The sequence below is a fragment of the Symphalangus syndactylus genome, chromosome 9 (assembly GCF_028878055.3).
Source record: "Symphalangus syndactylus isolate Jambi chromosome 9, NHGRI_mSymSyn1-v2.1_pri, whole genome shotgun sequence".
Taxonomy (NCBI): domain Eukaryota; kingdom Metazoa; phylum Chordata; class Mammalia; order Primates; family Hylobatidae; genus Symphalangus; species Symphalangus syndactylus.
In genome coordinates this window covers 128,239,046-128,262,721 of record NC_072431.2, presented here as the reverse complement: position 1 = coordinate 128,262,721, position 23,676 = coordinate 128,239,046, and positions in this window count along the sequence as shown.

The window sequence follows — 23,676 nt, the reverse complement described above, 5'->3', positions numbered from 1 at the left end:
TAAAAATGGCAAAACGCAAATCAATGGCCATGAAAAATTGGGTATTGGAAGTGACAGCAGACAGGATAGTATTAAGAACCAAGGGAAAAAAATCTAGATTTGACAATTTTATTGATATATCTCAGATCTTAATGGCCAAAAATTGTGATTATTATGTGACTAGAAACATAATGGCCAAAAATTTTGAGTACTACATGACTAGAAATAAAGACAGGAAGTTTTTGGTCAAATAACATGGATTATCAGGCAGAGTTCCTCGAGTCCTGCTGGATTTAAATGATCTTGGGAAATCCTGCGGAGGGGCATGGGAGAATTTATTTCTACCTTAAGCATTTCTGCAGCTCAAATGCATCCAATATTGGTAAAGAGAAGAAATTCTGTCTAATAGTTGATTTAAATCATTAAATAGGTGTTAGACCGAAGGGGGCAAAGGAACTTAGGGAGGATGGACAAAGCTGCTAGAAGATATAGACATGAAATGAAGTAGCTGGAGACCTGCAGAAGGAGTTCTTCCAGGGCACAAAAAAATTTATACCCCAATTCATGATAAGATTGCATCCTAACAAATGTACTGGGGTAGTAGAGCTGAGAAGGAATTTATGTGGAACTGTAAAAGATCCCAGAGACATATTAAGAGTTTGAGATAGAGGTAAATCATGAGGTGAATTATAAAAACTCACATCCCTCTAGTTAAATGTGATGATTCCAAGAAAGTAGGGGAAATAAAACAAAGCAGTGTTAAGGGTAAATTGTGCTGCCCTGGTAATGAGAAACATGTTGGAGTGCCCTTCGATGAATAGATTTTTTTCCCCCTTGTGAGTTTAGTGATAGTTGAGGACATTGGTTATTTACTTCCCCAGAGCAGAGTTAATAATTTTATGATGAGGAGGAGGCTCAGGCTGCCACCCTCCTCTTGTTGTCCTGGCAAATATTTTCATTACAATTTTGGCAAGTGTCCTAATTAATGAAAGCCTGATATTTTGGGGTTGCCATACATTAAATTTCTTATGTTTTTTTCTAGCTGTTTCAATTGTAATGTTACAAGTTTGGATAGTGTGCTTTTAAATATTTTTGGAAAATACAGTCTTGATACAATTAGACTAATGTTTGGTACTTAGACATGTTTGCATTTTGCTAGTTAAGATTATTTAAGAGCATTGGCCTGAGGCCATTTGCAAAACTTGTGACCAGAGCAGAATCTTGTTAAGGCAGTTTCAGCCCTGAATACTCTTTTCATGTTGTCTCTAATTGGTGGTGAAAGTTAGCCACCTTTTCATGCCTTTGTTATTTATCATTTTAAATACATGACTAAGCATCTTTGACGAGATAAATTTGAGGAATGGTTCCTAGCGGTTTTTCTCTTTCCTTAGTTTCTGATGGGAATCATGGGTGGTTTGAAACTCTTGAAAGTTTTCAGGAATGGTGGTCCATTTGGGTATTTCAAACCAACCTATACCCCAAATGGGGTATTCAAACCCCAGTGGGTTTTCCAGGCCCAACTAATAAGAGGATAAATTGATATAAATTTCCTTAGCTTTCTTATAGAGTCCAATGGTAGAGCAAGTTTTTCCATTTGAAACACTTTTGTCTATATGGCTTTATTTTTATCTGAAGTGACAAAAATGGAAATAATTTAATAGATTTAAATAATAAAAGTGTGCTGTTGTTACATAGAAAGACGTCACTGTCAAAAAGACCAAAACTAGAAAACTTGGCAGGGGCATAAGAAATAATCAACTACTTCAAGTAATTCCACAGTGAGGTGGTATTTATAGATACAGGACAACACTTCTTACTGTATGAACTATTGGATTCCTGGAGATTCAAGAGACACACCCCAGGGGACAGTGAAGTGAAAGCAATTTTTATCATAATTGAATCAGTTATTTTTTATTGCTGCCATAAGAAAATACTACAAATTTAGTAGCTTAAGACAGCATGAATATATTATCTAACAGTTTTGTAGATCGGAAGTCTGACACAGGTCGCATCACACTAAAATCAAAAAGATCAGCAGGTCTGTGATCCTTTCTAGAAGCACTGGGAGAAAACATGCGACTTTCTTCATTCAAGTTATGCACAAATCTACGGAAACTTAAACTATCCTGGATTGTGTTGCTTGCATACTACTCAATTACTAAACATGTCAGCATTCATTAAATTAATAAACATCTAAATGTCCTGTCAATAGTGAAGATAAAACATAGGCTCAGAAACATACTTTTCAGTTCCAGGAAAGCCTACTTTAGTTTAGATGTCTTGACATCAGAAAAAAATCAATCTTATCAACAAACTATAAACCATTAGACTTTTATTATATTTAAGTTTTTTCTAATACCATATGGATGGATATACTGTTGAAAAGTTGTAACAATAATTCTGAAAAATGATTGTATTTATGACTGCAGAGAAATAAACAAAAATTTATATTTTTCTTAGAAAAATTGATTTCCAATTAATATAGATTTTTTATTTCAGTATATAAGGATTTCTTTAAAGCAAAAGACAACAGACTCACAACAAATAAGATGTTATCAATTCATTAATGGCTTTCCAAAACATGATATTAAGAATATACAAAAATAAATCTATATTTAGATAAAATATTTAGCGTTGAACCACACAGAATATATTCCTCAAAATTAAAACTGATATTCTTGCTCATATATTCTATTATAAGAAAAATGTAAATATCATAGACAAATAGACTAAATATTTAAAAGGCAGTAGGTCTACCCATGAAGTTAATGACATAGCTACAAAGCATTTTAAAACTTTATACTCATCCTACTGAACAATCTTCTTCTAGGTCTTTGCTCAGTTCTTTCTCATTCTTCAGGATTCAGTTAAAGTGTCACATTCTCAAGGAGCCTTTTCCTAATAACCTCTGGCCCCTATAGCAATCCTTATCTGCATATGATCCCTTATTGCATTATGTAATTATTTGTTTAGTCTTAGCATCACCACTTTGATAAAAGAGGTTTTCTCTTCCTTCTTCAGCGTTATTTTCCAGTTCCTAGAACTGTCTCTGGCAGGTAGGAAGTACTCTACAAATACTTGTTGAAAGAATGAATGGATAGACAATGTTAAGCTCACTTAGAAAACTTCAGCCCAGGTTTCAGGTGTGCCTAATATAGTAGAGGGGCTTAGAGTGGGGTTAGGGAAGTGTGAAGTAGCAGCCTACGAAGAACACTACTACAGATAATCAGAAGTAGTATCTAGTCCAATAAAAGCAAAATGACATGAAAAACAACAATAGAAGATGGCTGAATAGGAACAGCTCTGGTCTGCAGCTCCCAGCCTGAGCGACACAGAAGACGGGTGATTTCTGCATCTCCGTTTAAGGTACCGGGTTCATCTCACTAGGGAGTGCCAAACAGTGGGTGCAGGACAGTCGGTGCAGCGCACTGTGCATGAGCCGAAGCAGGGCGAGGCATTGCCTCAATCGGGAAGCGCAAGGGGTCAGGGAGTTCCCTTTCCTAGTCAAAGAAAGGGGTAACAGACAGCACCTGGAAAATCGGGTCAGTCCCACCCTAATACTGCGCTTTTCCAACGGGCCTGGAAAACGGCACACCAGGAGATTGTGTCCCGCACCTGGCTCAGAGGGTCCTATGCCCACGGAACCTTGCTGATTGCTAGCACAGCAGTCTGAGATCAAACTGCAAGGTGGCAGCGAGGCTGGGGGAGGGGCGCCCGCCATTGCCCAGGCTTCCTTAGGTAAACAAAGCAGCCAGGAACCTCGAACTGGGTGGAGCCCACCACAGCTCAAGGAGGCCTGCCTGCCTCTGTAGGCTCCACCTCTGGGGGCAGGGCACAGACAAACAAAAATTCAGCAGGAACCTCTGCAGACTTAAATGTCCCTGTCTGACTGACAGCTTTGAAGAGAATAGTGGTTCTCCTAGCACGCAGCTGGAGATCTGAGAATGCACAGACTGTCTCCTAAAGTGGGTCCCTGACCCCTGAGCAGCCTAACTGGGAGGCACCCCCCAGTAGGGACAGACTGACACCTCACTCAGCCGGGTACTCCTCTGAGACAAAACTTCCAGAGGAAATATCAGACAGCTGAATTTGTGGTCTCATGAAAATCCACCGTTCTGCAGCCACTGCTGCTGACACCCAGCCAAACAGCGTCTGGAGTGGACCTCTAGCAAACTCCAACAGACCTGCAGCTGAGGGTCCTGTCTGGTAGAAGGAAAACTAACAAACAGAAAGGACATCCACACCAAAAACCCATCTGTACATCACCATCATCAAAGACCAAAGTAGATAAAACCTCAAAGATGGGGAAAAAACAGAGCAGAAAAACTGGAAACTCTAAAAAGCAGAGCACCTCTCCTCCTCCAAAGGAACGCAGTTCCTCACCAGCAACGGAAGAAAGCTGGATGGAGAATGACTTTGACGAGTTGAGAGAAGAAGGCTTCAGATGATCAAACTACTCCGAGCTATGGGAGGAAATTCAAAACAATAGCCAAGAAGTTAAAAACTTTGAAAAAAAATTAGATGAATGGATAACTAGAATAACCAATGGAGAGACGGGCTTAAAGGAGCTGATGGAGCTGAAAGCCAAGTTTCGAGAAATACGTGAAGATTGCAGAAGCCTCAGTAGCCGATGCGATCAACTGGAAGAAAGGGTATCGCTGATGGAAGATGAAATGAATGCAATGAAGCAAGAAGGGAAGTTTAGAGAAAAAAGAATAAAAAGGAACGAACGAAGCCTCCAAGAAATTTGAGACTATGTGAAAAGATCAAACCTACCTCTGACTGGCGTACCTGAAAATGATGGGGAGAATGGAACCAAGTTGGAAAACACTCTGCAAGATATTATCCAGGAGAACTTCCCCAATCTAGCAAGGCAGGCTAACATTCAGATTCAGGAAATACAGAGAACACCACAAAGATACTCCTCCAGAAGAGCAACTCCAAGACACATAATTGTCAGATTCACCAAAGTTGAAATGAAGGAAAAAATGTTAAGGGCAGCCAGAGAGAAAGGTCGGGTTACCCACAAAAGGAAGCCCATCAGACTAACAGCTGATCTCTTGGCAGAAACTCTACAAGCCAGAAGAGAGTGGGGGCCGATATTCAACATTCTTAAAGAAAAGAATTTTCAACCCAGAATTTCATATCCAGCCAAACTAAGCTTCATAAGTGAAGGAGAAATAAAATACTTTACAGACAAGCAAATACTGAGTGATTTTGTCACCACCAGGCCTGCCATAAAAGAGCTCCTGAAGGAAGCACTAAACATGGAAAGGAACAACCGGTACCAGTCACTGCAAAAACATGCCAAATTGTAAAGACCATTGAGGCTAGGAAGAAACTGCATTAACTAACGAGCAAAATAACCAGCTAACATCATAATGACAGGATCAAATTCACACATAACAATATTAACCTTAAATGTAAATGGGCTAAATGCTCCAATCAAAAGACACAGACTGGCAAACTGGATAAGGAGTCAAGACCCATCAGTGTGCCATATTCAGGAAACCCATCTCACGTGCAGAGACACACATAGACTCAAAATAAAGGGATGGAGGAAGATCTATCAAGCAAATGGAAAACAAAAAAAGGCAGGGGTTGCAATGCTAGTCTCTGATAAAATAGACTTTAAACCAACAAAGATCAGAAGAGACAAAGAAGGCCATTACATAATGGTAAAGGGATCAATTCAACAAGAAGAGCTAACTATCCTAAATATATATGCAGCCAACACAGGAGCACCCAGATTCATAAAGCAATTCCTGAGTGACCTACAAAGGGACTTAAACTCCCACACAATAATAATGGGAGATTTTAACACCCCACTGTCAACATTAGACAGATCAACGAGATAGAAAGTTCACAAGGATATCCAGGAATTGAACTCAGCTCTGCACAAAGTGGACCTAATAGACATCTACAGAACTCTCCACCCCAAATCAACAGAATATACATTTTTTTCAGCACCACACCATACCTATTCCAAAATTGACCACATAGTTGGAAGTAAAGCTCTCCTCAGCAAATGTAAAAGAACAGAAATTATAACAGACTGTCTCTCAGACCACAGTGCAATCAAACTAGAACTCAGGATTAAGAAACTCACTCAAAACCGCTCAACTACATGGAAACTGAACAACCTGCTCCTGAATGACTACTGGGTACATAATGAAATAAAGGCAGAAATAAAGATGTTCTTTGAAACCAACGAGAACAAAGACACAACATACCAGAATCTCTGGGACACATTCAAAGCAGTCAGTAGAGGGAAATTTATAGCACTAAGTGCCCCCAAGAGAAAGCAGGAAAGATCCAAAATTGACACCCTAACATCACAATTAAAAGAACTAGAAAAGCAAGAGCAAACACATTCAAAAGCTAGCAGAAGGCAAGAAATAACCAAAATCAGAGCAGAACTGAAGGAAATAGAGACACAAAAAACCCTTCAAAAAATTAATGAATCCAGGAGCTGGTTTTTTGAAAAGATCAACAAAATTGATAGACTGCTAGCAAGACTAATAAAGAGGAAAAGAGAGAAGAATCAAATAGATGCAATAAAAAATGAAAAAGGGGATATCACCACCGATCCAACAGAAATACAATCTACCATCAGAGAATACTACAAACACCTCTATGCAAATAAACTAGAAAATCTAGAAGAAATGGATAAATTCCTCGACAAATACACCCTCCCAAGAGTAAACCAGGAAGAAGTTGAATCTCTGAATAGACCAATAACAGGCTCTGAAATTGTGGCAATAATCAATAGCTTACCAACCAAAAAGAGTCCAGGACCTGATGGATTCACAGCCGAATTCTACCAGAGGTACAAGGAGGAACTGGTTCCTTTCCTTCTGAAACTATTCCAATTGATAGAAAAAGAGGGAATCCTCCCTAACACATTTTATGAAGCCAGCATCATCCTGATATCAAAGCCTGGCAGAGACATGACCAAAAAAGAGAATTTCAGACCAATACCCTTGATGAACATTGATGCAAAAATCCTCAATAAAATACTGGCAAACCGAATCCAGCAGCACATCAAAAAGCTTATACACCATGATCAAGTGGGCTTCATCCCTGGGATGCAAGCCTGGTTCAACATACGCAAATCAATAAATGTAATCCAGCTTATAAACAGAACCAAAGACAAACACCAAACGATTATCTCAATAGATGCAGAAAAGGCCTTTGACAAAATTCAACAACCCTTCATGCTAAAAACTCTCAATAAATTAGGTATTGATGGGACAGATCTTAAAATAATAAGAGCTATCTATGACAAGCCTACAGCCAATATCATACTGAATGGGCAAAAACTGGAAGGATTCCCTTTGAAAACTGGCACAAGACAGGGATGCCCTCTCTCACCACTCCTATTCAACATAGTGCTGGAAGTTCTGGCCAGGGCAATCAGGCAGGAGAAGGAAATAAAGTGTATTCAATTAGGAAAAGAGGAAGTGAAATTGTCCCTGTTTGCAGATGACATGATTGTATATCTAGAAAACCCCACTGTCTCAGCCCAAAATCTCCTTAAGCTGATTAGCAACTTCAGCAAAGTCTCAGGATACAAAATCAATGTACAAAAATCACAAGCATTCTTGTACACCAATCACAGACAAACAGAGAGCCAAATCATGACTGTACTCCCATTCACAATTGCTTCAAAGAGAATAAAATACCTAGGAATCCAACTTACAAGGGATGTGAAGGACCTCTTCAAGGAGAACTACAAACCACTGCTCAATGAAATAAAAGAGGATACAAACAAATGGAAGAACATTCCATGCTCATGGGTTGGAAGAATCAATATCGTGAAAATGGCCATACTGCCCAAGGTAATTTATAGATTCAATGCCATCCCCATCAAGCTACCAATGACTTTCTTCACAGAATTGGAAAAAACTACTTTAAAGTTAATATGGAACCAAAAAAGAGCCCACGTTGACAAGTCAATCCTAAGCCAAAAGAACAAAGCTGGAGGCATCACACTACCTGACTTCAAACTATACTACAAGGCTACAGTAACCAAAACAGCATGATACTGGTACCACAACAGAGACATAGATCAATGCAACAGAACAGAGCCCTCAGAAATAATGCCGCATATCTACAACTATCTGATCTTTGACAAACCTGACAAAAACAAGAAATGGGGAAAGGATTCCCTATTTAATAAATGGTGCTGGGAAAAATGGCTAGCCATATGTAGAAAGCTGAAACTGGATCCCTTCCTTACACCTTATACAAAAATTAATTCAAGAGGGATTAAAGAGTTAAATGTTAGACCTAAAACCATTAAAATCCTACAAGAAAACCTAGGCATTAGCATTCAGGACATAGGCATGGGCAAGGACTTCATGTCTAAAACACCAAAAGCAATGGCAACAAAGCCAAAATTGACAAATGGGATCTAATTAAACTAAAGAGCTTCTGCACAGCAAAAGAAACTACCATCAGAGTGAACAGACAACCTACAGAATGGGAGAAAATTTTTGCAACCTACTCATCTGACAAAGGGCTAATATCCAGAATCTACAATGAACTCAAACAAATTTACAAGAAAAAAACAAACAACCCCATCAAAAAGTGGGTGAAGGACATGAGCAGACACTTCTCAAAATAAGACATTTATGCAGCCAAAAAACACATGAAAAAATGCTCATCATCACTGGCCATCAGAGAAATGCAAATCAAAACCACAATGAGATACCATCTCACACCAGTTAGAATGGCCATCATTAAAAAGTCAGGAAACAACAGGTGCTGGAGAGGATGTGGAGAAACAGGAACACTTTTACACTGTTGGTGGGACTGTAAACTAGTTCAACCATTGTGGAAGTCAGTGTGGCGATTCCTCAGGGATCTAGAACTAGAAATACCATTTGACCCAGCCATCCCATTACTGGGTATATACCCAAAGGACTATAAATCATGCTGCTATAAAGACACATGCACACGTATGTTTATTGCGGCACTATTCACAATAGCAAAGAATTGGAACCAACCCAAATGTCCAAGAACGATAGACTGGATTAAGAAAATGTGGCACATATACACCATGGAATAGTATGCAGCCATAAAAAATGATGAGTTCATGTCCTTTGCAGGGACATGGATGAAGCTGGAAACCATCATTCTCAGTAAACTATCGCAAGGACAAAAAACCAAACACCGCATGTTCTCACTCATAGGTGGGAACTGAACAATGAGAACTCATGGACACAGGAAGGGCAACATCACACTCCAGGGACGGTTGTGGGGTGGGGGGAGGGGGAGGGACAGCATTAGGAGATATACCTAATGCTAAATGACGAGTTAATGGGTGCAGCAAAACAACATGGCACATGGATATATATGTAACAAACCTGCACATTGTGCACATGTACCCTAAAACCTAAAGTATAATAATAAAAAAATAAAAAAAATAAGAACAACAATAACAACATCAGAAACCTCTAAAACATTTTCAGACATAGAGTAAAAACCATATATGATAAAGCTATGTATTTGCTTGAGAGCTATTAAAAGTCAGTGTAGTAAGAGTTCCACAAAGGTGCACTTTTTGTGCCAACCACAGAAATTTGAACAGAGCCCATGTAGGCTGCTGGGCTATACAATCACTGGAGTGCATCTTGGCCAAACATATTGGAGAAAACTGGAGGCACAAACGCAACCTCTTGAACTCAAAATTAACAAATGAGCTGACAGGAGAAGAAATGGGAAGAATTTTAATTTGTTAATTCCTGCTATATTACCAGCAGCTTACTAGGGAATGAGTGTTTGTCCCATCTTGTAAAACAGTATGAAATCACCATTTTACAGATAAGGACACTGTAAGTCATCATTAAGTAACTTCCCAAAGTACCCAGTTAGGAAAATAAAAATTACCGTATGAAGCCAGAACTTGTTAGCTACACAGTCCATTCTGTTTCTACCACACTGTGTTAACAAGAAACCTTCCTGGTACTAGAGAAACTTAAAGTGACATTCATTCACTCAGTATTGCAGAGAAGAAATTTCATCTTATTCCAGGTACAGGTGATTGTATAATCATCTTACTTAGCATAAAGCAATTTTGTGCCAAATAATAAAAGAACTAATTAATAAAATAGAAGTTTTAACATAGTGCAAGTCTACATTAATTTATGGCTTAAATCATGTTTAACCTATTGAGAAGGTATTCTTGAGCATCTCATTGAGAAAATATTAGCTGATTTGCAAATGATTGTGTTGACATCAGTGATAAAAAGAGGGTCAACAGCAGTCAGTTTTACACTCCAGAGGCAGTATCAGAGGAAGAGATGAGACTGGGTACAGTGGCTCATGCCTGTAATTCCAACACTTTTGGGAAGCCGAGCTGGGTGGATCGCTTGAGTCCAGGTGTTTGAGACTAGCCTGAACAACATGGCGAAAACCTGCCTCTACAAAAAATTAAAATAATTAGCTGGGCATCGTGGCACACACATGTAGTCTTAGCACGTGTTTTTCCTCTCAACAAATGTTTCATCTGCACTGATTTACCTCCTCAGGCTCAGCTCTCTTATGGTCATGAGTGCTGTTTGAGGACACGGATGAGGATGTGACTTGGGCTTTATTAGTGAAAGCACATGTTGTCAATGTGGATCTGCAGTTAGTTTGTCTCCACAATATTCTAGGGGTGTGAAGAACATAATCTTGCCATAATCAATGAGCTTCTTCAGTGACATTTCAATAAAATGTCATAGCTAGAAGGGAGAAGCTAAGCCAATGGTTCTCAATCTATTTATAATATAACATTTTCAAACATAATTATATTTTCATCCCCAATACACACAACAAATCAGAATGGATTTTTTTTTTATTGGTGTTAGTGATGTCAGGGGACATGAGGCCAGCATTTGTGTCCTTCATCTGACACCTCAATGGCTCCTAAGGATCTGTAAATATAACAGGATGAATGCTAGTTTAATTAAATCTTTCAGTTTACACAAGGAAATTCTGAGATCTAGGGAGATTAAGTTCCTTGTCCAGGGTCACACAGATGATTGGTGTTGAGCTGGGGTCCTGGCCACATTGTCTTTCTCTGGCAATGATTTCCTGTCCTCAAATCCAGATCTCCCTGTCAGAACTTTCTCCTGTAGACCTGGTTTCCATTTCCATTTCCATTTCCACTAATTACAGGAGTAATTCTGAAGTCCTGAGTAAATGCAGAAACTTTAAGGAATGCAGAGACCTTAACTGTAGTTTTAACAGTGTATTAGTTAGGGTTCTCCAGAGACAGAACATTATAATAGGACGTATGTAGATACAAAAGGGAGTTTATAAAGGAGAATTGGCTCACATGATCACAAACCAAAGTCCAATGATAGTCTGTCTGCAAGCTGAGGGAGAAATAAACCAGTAATGGCTCAGTTGGAGGCCCAAAGCCTCAAAAGCAGAGAAGCTGACAGTGCAGCCTTCAGTCTGTGGTCAAAGGCCAGAGAGCCCCCAGCAGATCACTGCTGTAAGTCCAAGAGTCGAAAGGCTGAAGAAACTGGAGTCTGATGTCCAAGGGCAGGAGGAATGAATGGAAGCATCTAGTACAGAGGGAAGATGAAAGCCAGAAGACTCAACAAGTCACCTTAATGTCACTTCTTACACCTGCTTTGTTCTAGCCACTCTGGCAGCCAGACAGATGGTGCCCCCCCACATTGAGGGTAGGTCTTCCTCTTTGAGTTCACTGACTCAAACTTAACTTCCTCTGGCAACACCCTCACAAACACACCCAGAAACCTACTATACCAGCTATGTAGGCATACCTCAATCCAATCAAGTTGACACCTAATATTGACCATCACAAACAGCCATTATTTGCCATTCTTATCACAAACACACTGAATTCAGAAGTGATTTTCTTCAAACTATTACAGGCTCAGATCCATAAATTCCTTTCTGTTGTTGTTTAAATAATTCAGGGGTGTTTGTGTTGTCTCCAAAACCAGTGAGCCAGTGAGAATGCCCCTAGAGGACAGGAACACATATTAGAGTCATATGAAGAAAAACAAACGGAAACAATTATATCTGGGTCATTGCTTACCTAATTACTTTTGAGGGCAAGATAATTACAGAGTAAGGAGCTTTCAGTGTCTGTCAGCAAACCTGTAGACCTATCCCATAAAAAAGATGGCTGCTTAGGTTTTGCTATGTTTTTATTCCAAAGGAATTTTCTTGAAGTAGAGCTGCTTTCTGTTATTTTTGTATGTTATTACCATATCTGTGATCTTTACTTTTCCTCTATTGTTTGCTTGTGAAAGCTGTAGTTATAGATAGTTGTAATCTCTTTTAAGTAGATATAATTATGTATTCTAATATTTATCTTGTTTACTACATTAAACACGTTTTGCTGACTTCCAGATGAATATAGGAATATGTATACTTGACTTACTAGAAGATCACTTCATATCAGAATCAACAAGCACAAACCTCTGTGTTTTGGGGGAAAATATAAGGCTTCTGATGTTCACATTTTGTGTAAGCAATTTTGAGGATTTGTCATCGTTTTTGCTCCTTAACACTTAGTCACAATATTATGTGTAATACGGTATTTCGATACAATTGCAATCAGTACTTTATGCATGCATACAAATATCAGCTATTACAAGTCAATACAAATGATTTCTACTTTGTTTATTTGTGTGCATGATCTTGAACTACTATTGCCAGGGAAACAAAGTATTTGTTACCTGTTGGAAAAAGTTACAAGTGATTGAGTCCTTCGACTCAATGGTTGGTAGAACAGAAACAACTGTGCAGAAGACACAAAGTAATGTTTAAGTTTACTTTTACAGAGAGAAAGGGATCTTTTGGAATTTGATATAATTTGACCAATTATTTCTGACATACAATTTCCCTTTTGTTTTTCCTTCATTATTAATAGTGGTGCTATGAATAACAGAGTATCTGAGTTTAAGAAATTAAAGGACTGGGGAAATTTCCTGAAACTTTTGCTTTGGGTGTAAAATTTAAGTAGCTGTCATTGGCTAAGTCTTCAAAGAATACTAACAATCTATGAAGTGGAGAGCATACAAGATTGACGTAAGTTTGAAATACAGTGCTGGAAGACTGATTTAATATGAGCATGAAGAAGCTTTAAACTGTGGTGAATTTCGTTTTGGCATTAAGGATTGGAATAGTATATGGGAATGTTTTCCAATCCCTTATACCTCTGATGATTCAGAAACAAAAAAGAGCATACATATTTATGCATCACAGAATTGAGAAAACTAAGTGAAACTATTGCGTGTGTGTGTGTGTGTATATACATATACATCATATAAACTAACAACTGATACAGATAAAAGACAAATAAGATAAGTAATAAAATACTGTGAGATAATCGTGTTGCAAATCAACAAACATTTTAAGTTACTTTGTGGGAAACACCTTTATTACATTTTAAATTGGAGCAAATGCTGTTGACAGTAATATAAGAAAGAAACTACTAGTGGCAGATCTAAGTTACCTCTGAGGCTTTGGGTTTTTATAGTTCTAATTTATATGATTCTGCTGGTCTACAGAAATTATTTTTATAACACATACATTCTCCATAGTTAAAAATGTTGACTAGAAACATTTTATCATCTTAAATATGGCTAAAAAATTCTGATCTTAAGGGACGCTAGGGACAATTTATCACCTTGAAAATGGATAAAAATTTTTCTAATCTTAAGGGATCTCACCTCATAATATAAAGGCAACAGCTAGATTTATGGAGTTAAAATATTGTTTAGTTTAGTCCAGAAGTGATTACGTATACACACTGGAGTAGTAGCTGTAGCTAATTGTATAACAGGCTTACAACCCTAATCTTTATTTCACATTTAGCTTTATTTGGTTGGTATTCTTCTGGTTTTGTGTTTGTATATGAGAATTAACTCTTCAAACATCCAAAAATAGCCTTCTTTCTTTTAAACTAAAACATTTAAAAAGAGGTTTACATAAATAGACTGCTGGCAAAAAGAGTCAAACCCTGTAAAATATTTGAAGAGATTTATTCTGTGTCAAATATGAGTGACTGTGGCCCGTGACACAGCCCTCATGAGATCCTCAGAACATGTGCCCAAGGTGATTGAGGTGCAGCTTGATTTTATATGTTTTAGGGAGACATGAGACTTCAATCGAATACATTTAAGAAATACACTGGTAAGGTCCAGAAAGGTGGGACAACTTGAAAAGGATGGGGAGGGGTGTTTGGGGGTGGGGTGGGGTGGCTTCCAGATTACGTAGGTAGATTTAAAAATTTTTTGGTTGACAATTGGGTTGAGTTTATCTAAAGACCTGGGATCAATAGAAAGGAAATGTCTGGGTTGCCATAAGAGGTTGTGGAAACCAAAGTTTTATGCAGATGAAGCCTTCAGGTACTAGGCTTCAGAAAGAATAGATTGTAAATGTTTCTTATCAGACTTAAGATCTGTGTTGATGTTAATACCTGATAGGTAGAACGAAGCATGTCCGACCCCTGCTTCCCATCATGGCCTGAACCAGTCTTCCCAGTTAAAGCACCTTGGCTGAGGAGGAAGTCCATTCAGATGGTTGGGGACCATTATAATTTTATTTTTAGTTTATAATAAGAAACAAAAATTAGGGCTTAGTTGCAAAACTGATCTTTTTTTTTTTCTTTTGAGATGGAGTCTCCCTCTGTTTCCCAGGCTGACTTCAAATACCACCATAAGTGATCCTTCAGCCCCAGCCTCCCAAGTAGCTGGGATTGGAGTCACATTAAACTCATGTTTTAAGCCTGAATTGGGTCCCCATAAAATTCATATGTTGAAGTCTTAACTGACCCTACCTTAGAATGTGACTATATTTGGGGATAGATCCTTTAGATGTAATTGAGGTAAAATAAGTTCAGATGAGTGGGTCCTAATCAAATTATGACTATGGTCCTTATAAGAAAAGAAGAGTTAGGAGGCCCAGGCAGGTGTATCACCTGAGGTCAGGAGTTTGAGACCAGCTTGACCAAAATGGTGAAACCTCATCTCTACTAAAAATACAAAAAATTGGCCAGGCATGGTGGCAGGCGCCTATAATCCCAGCTGCTTGGGAGGCTGAGGCAGGCAAATCCCTTGAACCTGGGAGGCAGATGTTGCAGTGAGCTGAGGTCACGCAATTGCACTTCAGCCTGGGCAAAGAGAGCAAAACTCCATCTAAAAAAAAGAAAGAAGGTAAAGAAGAGTGGGGCACAGACACACAAACCAAAGGAAGACCATGTGAGGAGGTCACACAATGAGAAGGCAGCAAACCAAGGAGAGAGGCCTCAGAAGAAACCACATTTGCCAACAACTCCATCTGGAAACTCAAGCTTCCAAGACTGTGAGAATATAAATTAATATTGTTTAAGCTACCCAGTCTATAGTATCGATAGGAAGAGGAAGCAAGAAATTCTGGGCAGAAGAGGACAGGTCCTTGGTGAGGACCAAAGTGAGAACTTACATCCCTGTTTTCCTGCTTGACTACTGCGTTTTCTAAAACCACCCATGACCACCCTGCCTCTGATCCTGTGCCCATTAGAAACCTCAGGCTTAACCAGCTGAACATCAGAGGCTAGGGTTAGATGTGAGAGAGAAGTGGCTTGACTTCAGAGGGACAGCTTGACAGCATAGCTTTGGAGAGGAGTGCAGCCATCCCTACAAGATTATCTTCCTGCTCCCTCCCTTTTCAGTTCCCCTTCCCACTGAGAGCCACTATCACTGGCAATAAAATCCTCCACATTTACTCTCTTCAATTCATTCATGCGACATCATTCCTCCTGGTCGCCCGACAGGTACTCATGTGCCACAAGTGTGGGTTCAAATGCTGTCACACTGACTCTTCACTGATCTATTAACACTTAAGCCATCTGCAGATGGCAAAGCTAAAACGGCACTGCAACACTTCCTCTGGGGCTTCAGGGATCATGGCCATCCTGCCCTAGACGCTGCCACAGGGCTGGTACAGAATTTACTCTTGCCGGCACCCAAAAGTGCTTGCCCTGGCTCCTGTAGCCACTCACCTGTACTCCCCCTCTCACAATGGGTGGAGCAGCAAGTTAGTGGAGTTCACCCATGGCAGTGCCCATGCACTCCAGTTCCTGCCTGCGAAGAGGGTCAGGGAAATATCCTGCTTCAGTATTTTGTTATGGCAGCCTTTGCAAAGTAATTCAAATACTAAAGACAAAAAGTAAGCATGTTAGGCGCTTTTACAATTGTTGTTGCTTGTTTTTTAACACCATTCTTAACCCTCATTCCCACAAAAAAAAATGCTAAAAATAACTTTAGCGTAAGTTTTAGATAAGATGAAGAAAACTGGATGGTATCCTTCCTGCAAACTTAATACATAAATGCAAAATCACGATTTTTCTTGAATTTTTCATAGTTGAAGTCTCATAGCAATCAACTAAGCTGAAATATTCACAGATCCAGGCACCCACATGGAAGAATGTGGCGCAAGCAATTGAAACTGCATTTGCAAAAATTATATCAGTAAGAAAATGATGGCATTTGGGGAGATCTGATCTAGCCAACACCTCTCCTGCTTTTAGCCTTCAAGCTGTCTTAATTACTCCTAGGCATAGCTAACTTTAGTAGACATTTAGTTTATCCTTTGAATGTTAATAGCCCTTCACCCAAACTCAACTGCCTTTGTAAAGCTACTGAGAGACCACCAGGCTAGGGGGAAGAGGGAAGCCTGAATTCTTCAAAGTATAGACATAAATGATTGCCAGCCATTTATTTTGAAGGTCACAAGACATGCAACTTCCCCAGTTACTTCTGCAGATAACATCACTGTTATAGAACCTAAGGTTGGCCTTTTGAGATATCTTTTTGAAATGGGAAAGGTTCCCTTGTCCCCCTAGCAGGCTGTGCAATGGGGGTGTGGCTCACTTCTTCAGTGTCCTGCTGCTCAAACCTCTAGGGGAGCATACAGATGGGCAGGCTATGGGGCTCTGACCCCACTGCAGTGTCTAGGGGGTGAATGTTTACAGCTGAAGCCCCCGTGGGCATGTGTTATAGGGTGCTCTTTTCGTTTAGCTGTCCATAGGCGGCTTGTGTTATTAGTCAGCTCAATTAGACCCCTGACTTATCGCAAGGACAGAGGGCTTTCTGTATCCTGGGATTCTCGCCTTGGTGTACTGGAAGAATCGGATCACACGTGGGCTTGGAGAATGAGTGCAAGGTTTTATTAAGTAGAAGTAGCTCTCAGTAGATAAGGGAGCCAGAAGGGAGACTGGTTTTCCCCCTGGAGCTGGGCCACTCAGTGTTCCAGGCTCTCCTCCAATTGCCCCAGCCAAACTGCGTTGTTCTGCCGGTCAGTGGCCTCCCGGCTGCCGGTGCCCGTTGGTGCATTCCTCTCCATGTCCAGCAACCCGTGTGTTCCTCGGCTGATGTGCTCCTCTCGATGTCCAGCCACCTGTATGCCTACCTGTTAGGGTCCTGAGGTTTTCATACGCACAGGATGGGGGCATGGCAGGCCAGGACAGAAATGCAACATTTGGGCAGGAAAACAAAAATGCCTGTTCTCACCTAGGTCCGTGAGCACAGGCCCGGGGTTGGAGCCCTAGCCGGGGACCATGCCATTCCCCCCGTCCGAATCATTTTCAGGTTTTTTGCACTTCTGACACCCATGGCTCCACATGGACCCACCAGCCCGTGGCTCCTGTACCCACCCCAAAGTGACTCAGCACAAGAGAACAGCTTCCACTGCCTACGATTTTATCTCCAGCCCAGTTGGTCAGCAACAAGCACCCACTGTTGCCACACTACTTCTTCCCGCAAACTACCTTTGAAAAACCCCTAAGTTATGAGCCCTTGATGATACTTGATTTGAGTAATAACTCCATCTCTGGCATGGCATGGGTGGCCTTGTATCAATTAAACTCTCTTTACTGCAGTTTCCTGAACTGACTTTTTTTGTGCAGCAGGCAGTAAGAAAACCCAGTTACACAATTGCTTTTCTAAGAGAGACTAGACCTCTTGTAAACCATAATTTTGTTACAAATTTTAACAAATGGCCAAAGGCCCCGTTTGAGGGGATTACAGAACCGGTTGCAGCACCAGATATGGAGAATTCAAAACTGCTTTCAGTCTTTTTTCCTCTTTTTCTCATTAAGCACATGCAAGCAGGATTGGCAACAGAGGAGTGGGGAGACAGGGAAAACCCCGTCTTGTGCTGGAGGTCTGGAGGGGAGGGAAGGAAGGAAACAATGAAGAAAAGCCAAAACAGAGGCAAAGGGGGGCAATAATCCCTAAAAGATAGGAAAAACAAACAAACAAACAAAAAAACCAAAATAAAACAGCTGGGCTCCAGATTACCTTGGGTGAGCTTCTAGCCTACAGTGTAGGGAGAGGGAGAGGAAAGTTAGGCAGAACCCAGCCAACTGTTTGATTTGAGCAGATGGAGCTAAGAATATGGGAAGATAAAAGTGGCTAGAGTTTGTAGGACAGAATATCATAGAGCAAAGAGCTGCACAGAGAAATTACTACAGAGATCTGTAGACTCCACCTAGAATATTTAGCAAAATGATTACGAGCACATGCATGTAAGAAAATTACTTGAGAGGAGGAAGAGAAACACCCGAAGTCATACAAGAGAATAATGCCTGGCACTCACTCAGAGCCAGGAGTAGTACCTTTTCTCACCAAACAGATTGAAAAACTCAGGACACCTGGGTCATTAGATAAGCTACAGTAATCAGAAAGGTTTTGCTTCAGAAATGTAGAATACCTAACCATAGACTAAATACTGCTTTAATAATGCCTAAGAGTTGTTAACAACAAAAAATGAAATGATCACACTGTTTCTACATAGCCTGTGTTTCTCAAAACAAATGTCAAAAACAATTTATAAGAGTATAAACATATTCATCACTCACCAAGGTGAAATTCACAATGTAGATATCAAGTTAAAAATTATCAGGCATGCAAAGAAGCAGAGAAATATGACCTGTTAAGAAAGAAATATTAATCCATCAAAATCCAATTAAAGCAGTCATTGGAATTACCAATAATGTTAAATCGTTATTATAACTGCATTCAATATATTTAAAATTTTAAGAAGAACATATAACAGAAGAAAATGATTAATCGGTTCCAAAATTTTCTAGCCATTATTTTGTCAAATATTTGCTCTTTAATCACATCTCTCTATTCTTTTCTTGGGACTTCACTAACACTTATATGTGGCCACTTGAGGTCACATAGCTCAGGTATATTATTTTTTGTGTGTTTTATTTTGGAAAGTTCCTATTGCTCTTATTGAGTTTACTAACTTTTTTCCTTTGTAATATCTACTGTGCCTTTAATCTCATCCAGTGTACATATTTAGTTTTTATCTCTAAATTTAGATGTCATTTTTTAATGGAGTTTGTATTCATCTGCTTAAATTTTTAACATATTAAAGTTATTACAATTGTTTAATGTATTTGATAATTTAAAGATATCAGAAATTTCCCACATATCTGTAAATAAAACAACACCTTTTATACAGTGTATTGGGACAAAATAGAAGCCTCCAAATTTTGGAAAATATAGTGAATTGAATAAAAATGAATACTACAGATACTGAAGTTTGAGGCAAGTAGTTAAAGCAGTGCTTTCTGGAGTTTGAAGGCATAAGTGTTTTAAGCTTTCATACTAGGAACTACAAACAAACCAAAAAAAAACTAATTACAACTAATTGCTCTCCTTCCCCCCCAAAAAGCAAAGGAAGTTAAACATAAAAACGAAATCAATGGGATTGAGAACAGTAAAACAATAGAGAAAATAGTGAAAATGTATAATTATTTATAAAAATCTATTTAAAGAAAATTATCTAGTTAGATTGACCAGGAAAAAGAAGTGAGTCATAGTGTACACACAAATTGCAAATATCAGGAAAGAAAGGGGGAACATTGCTACATACCATGAAAGTATTTAAATGCTAATAAGCGAAAATTACAAAGAATTTTTTTAAACGGTACACTTTTTAAACGGTACACTAAAGAGGAAACAGATAACATGAATAGTCATGAATCAAGTCCTGGATAAGAAATAGTCTTAGATTAAGAAAATTAAATTTGTGAGAAAAATATTCAGGAGAAAAAATGTATTATTGGTTCAGAAGATTTCTGCAAATTTTACCCAACATTTAGGAGAAATACTGAGGATGACTTCAGCAATGGTGGTAGAGTAAAAACCTTCAAAAATCTGCTGTTCTGTAAAAACACAGGAAACTGGCAAAATTGCCAAAACTAATTTTTAAGAGAAATAGATATCTAAGAAAAATGGCTGAATTTTGGTAAGAATGGTGAGAATCATAGCATTTAAATTTTCCCTATTTCATCCCCCAGTCAGCACTCTAATGTTGAAAATGTAATCACCAGATGGGTTCTTCATGCCCACTGCACAATGACCATGGCATTGCCATAAAGTAACAGTTTAATTGACATGAGGCTGGTCAAGCCACACAGGAGACAGAGTTAGTACTCAAATCCATCTTATTGTAGGCTAACAGGATAGGGGCTTTTCAAAGGTAGTTTAGGGGAATGGGTGGATGTGACTAGCCAATGGGTGCTTGCTGCTGACTGGTTATGTTGGAGATGAAATCATAGGAAGTGGAAGCTGTTCTCTTGTGCTGAGTCACTTTGGGGTGGGGCACAAGAGCCATGGTTTAGTGGGTCTGTGTGGAGCCATGGGTGTCAGACGTGCAAAAAATGAAAAGATATCTCAAAAGGTCAATCTTAAGTTCTATAATAGTGATGTTACCTGCAGAAGTAATTCGGAAATTTGCATATATTTGACCTCCAGAATAATGGCTGGCAACTGTTTATGTTTACATCATAGCAGAACTCAGGCTTCTCTCCTCCTTCTAGTCTAATGGTCTCCCATTAACTTTATAAACGGGGGTTGAGCTTCGAGGAAGGGCCATTATCATTTAAACTATAAACTAAATGTCTCCCAGAGCTAGCCCAGCCTAAGCTCAAGAATAATTAAAGCAGGTTGAAGGCTAAAGACACAACGAGTAATGCTAGGTCAGATCTCCCCAATAGCTGTAATTTTTCCATCGCTGTACTTTTTGCAAAGGTGATTACAAAAACTAACAGTTTCACCATCATTGTAGCCATAAAAACTAGAAAAGTAGCAGCAACTAGAGGGGAGTAATGTGTTTCAATCTCCCCCAAAGTTACCAAACCAGAAAATATTCATTATTTGACCTGTCTTGCAGCTTTACGGAAAAAAGCCCAGGCATGGGTTTGACCTGACTCAGAGCTTACTCAACATGAACAGCCTTTGCCAGAAACCCTTATCAGAAACAATCAGCGCCAATCATTTATGTCACTCATTTATCATTGCATCTGTTTGAGACAATGGTAACAGTTTGGGCAAACAAGAACCTGATCAAAATACTGAAAGAAAAGCTGAGCTAAACCAGCTAAACCATGTAGAGATTCCTGACACGGAGAAAGTATAAACTAATAATTGCTTTAAGCCACTAAATTTTGAGTAATTTTAAAAAATGCAGCAGTAGATAACTAAGAGGGATCACATGGCTAGAATTCGAGGAAATATCATCTTAAAATAATGCAGTCTAGCTTCATTTCTGATAAACAGTCTTTTGTCACTATGCTCAAAGTTGACCTTTTATAATTTTATGAACTATACAACTTCTAAAAAGAAACACATGAGAAAATATTTGTGACTTCTAAAAGGAAATTCATAAAAGAAGTTTTGTGACTTCTACGGATATGACACAAGAGCACAAAAGCTTCGGTTTTCCAAAAAATATTGTTAAGAAAATAAAAATAATTCACAAATTAGGTGACAATGTGTGCCAGTCTCACATCTGATAAAATATTTATAATCAGAATATATAGTTTACTCCCAAAACACAGTAATTGGAAAAAAATTCAATTTTTAGAATAGGAAATAATTCATAAAAAGAGAGATGCAAATTAAAAGTACAATGAAGTACCACTATACAACTATTAAAAGGCATAATTTTTAAAATTAACAATTTCTGATGAGGCTGCTGAGCAATGGGACTCTCATATTATCCAGTGAGAGTGCAAAATAGAATATCACTTTGAAAAATAGTTTTTCAGTGTCTTATAAATTTAAACATACACTTGCCACGTGAACCTGTAATCTCCCACCTAGGTATTTGCCAAGTGAAATAACAAACTTTGTTTTTACAAAAATCCTTATGGAAATGCTTATCACAGTTTTATTTAAAGAAAACGTTGAAGCATTTCAGTGGTTTCAAATGGGGAAAGAGTAAACAAAATGTGCATGTAAATGAAGAAATGCTATCTAATAATACAAAGGTACACACTACTGATAAATATTAACAGGGATAAATCTCTGGCTTTAGTTCATACACCTCAGAAACATGGCATAATCATATATTCAACCACTATACAAACTAGTGTTTTTAGTACATTGCACCAGGAATACCTTCACTTCCTTTCATCCTCTAGAGCAGAACTGCTGCACATGCCAAGCAAGTCTTATTTTTGGTCCCTAACTCCCAATGTTACCTTTTCCAAGGATGCTCATAGAGTGTGGTAAGGAAGCACTCTAGTTTTGTAGTTAAACTATTCAACCATGGCAGAAGTCTCTAACTCATTCATTTAAAAAATGTGAATTTAATGATAGCTTCTAGTTTTCCTTTCAGAATCAAATGAAATAATATATCAAAAGCATTTAACGCAGTTTTTGGTCCAGTTTAAATGGTAACTATTCTTATTATCATTAATAATCACATGCTGCATTTATCAATATAAAATTTCCTGATACAAATAGTTCACAAAAAGGCAAAAATAAGCACTTCAGATAAACATAGCTATTAATGAAATCTATCCTGTCATCTCTACATGAATATGTAAGTGTATCAATATATAAATATATGAATCAATAATATTCAAGATATTATCTCAAGAGTATGCACATTACACATGGAGGTTGAACTGCAGCTTCTCAGAAGAGCTTATTATTAAGTGCCTCAATTTTCATAATATCTAACAGATAATGCAGGTGATTCTTGGGTATATCACCCTAGGACAGTAAGAGAAAATGATTATTGATAGATAGATAGATAGATAGATAGATAGATAGATAATTAGAAACAGTTACAAGCTAAACACAAATCAAACTAAAACAATAACTTATCACATCCTTAATGTGATTAATAGCTAGTGAAAACTAAATTATAAATTGTGAGTTAGATGTACAAATGTGTTTTGTATTTATATTTAACTTGTAACTGGTTTAAATTTTTTTGTTTTTGAGCACAATGGGTCATTATTGATGTTACTGTCCTTATCTTTTCTTCTTCTTCTTTTTTTCTTTAATAGAAACGGTGTATCATAATGTTGCCCAGGCTGGTTTCAAACTCCTGGACTTAATCCTTCTGTCTCAGCCTACCAATGTGCTGGGATTACAGGCATAAGCGACTGCATTCGGTCAGATACAATTATGTAGCCTTTATAATTGTTTTTTAGTTTCCTTTAAAAAAAATTATTCAATATATTCAAATATTATGCAAATATAATTGACAGATAAATAATTGCACATATTTAATGTATATAATTTGATGAATTAGGACATATGCAAACATCCATGATATCACTACCACAATCAAGGTAATTCATATGTCTGCCACCTCCCAATATCTTTTTGTGTCTCTTTGTTTTTTGTTGTTTTTGTTTGTGTTTTTTAC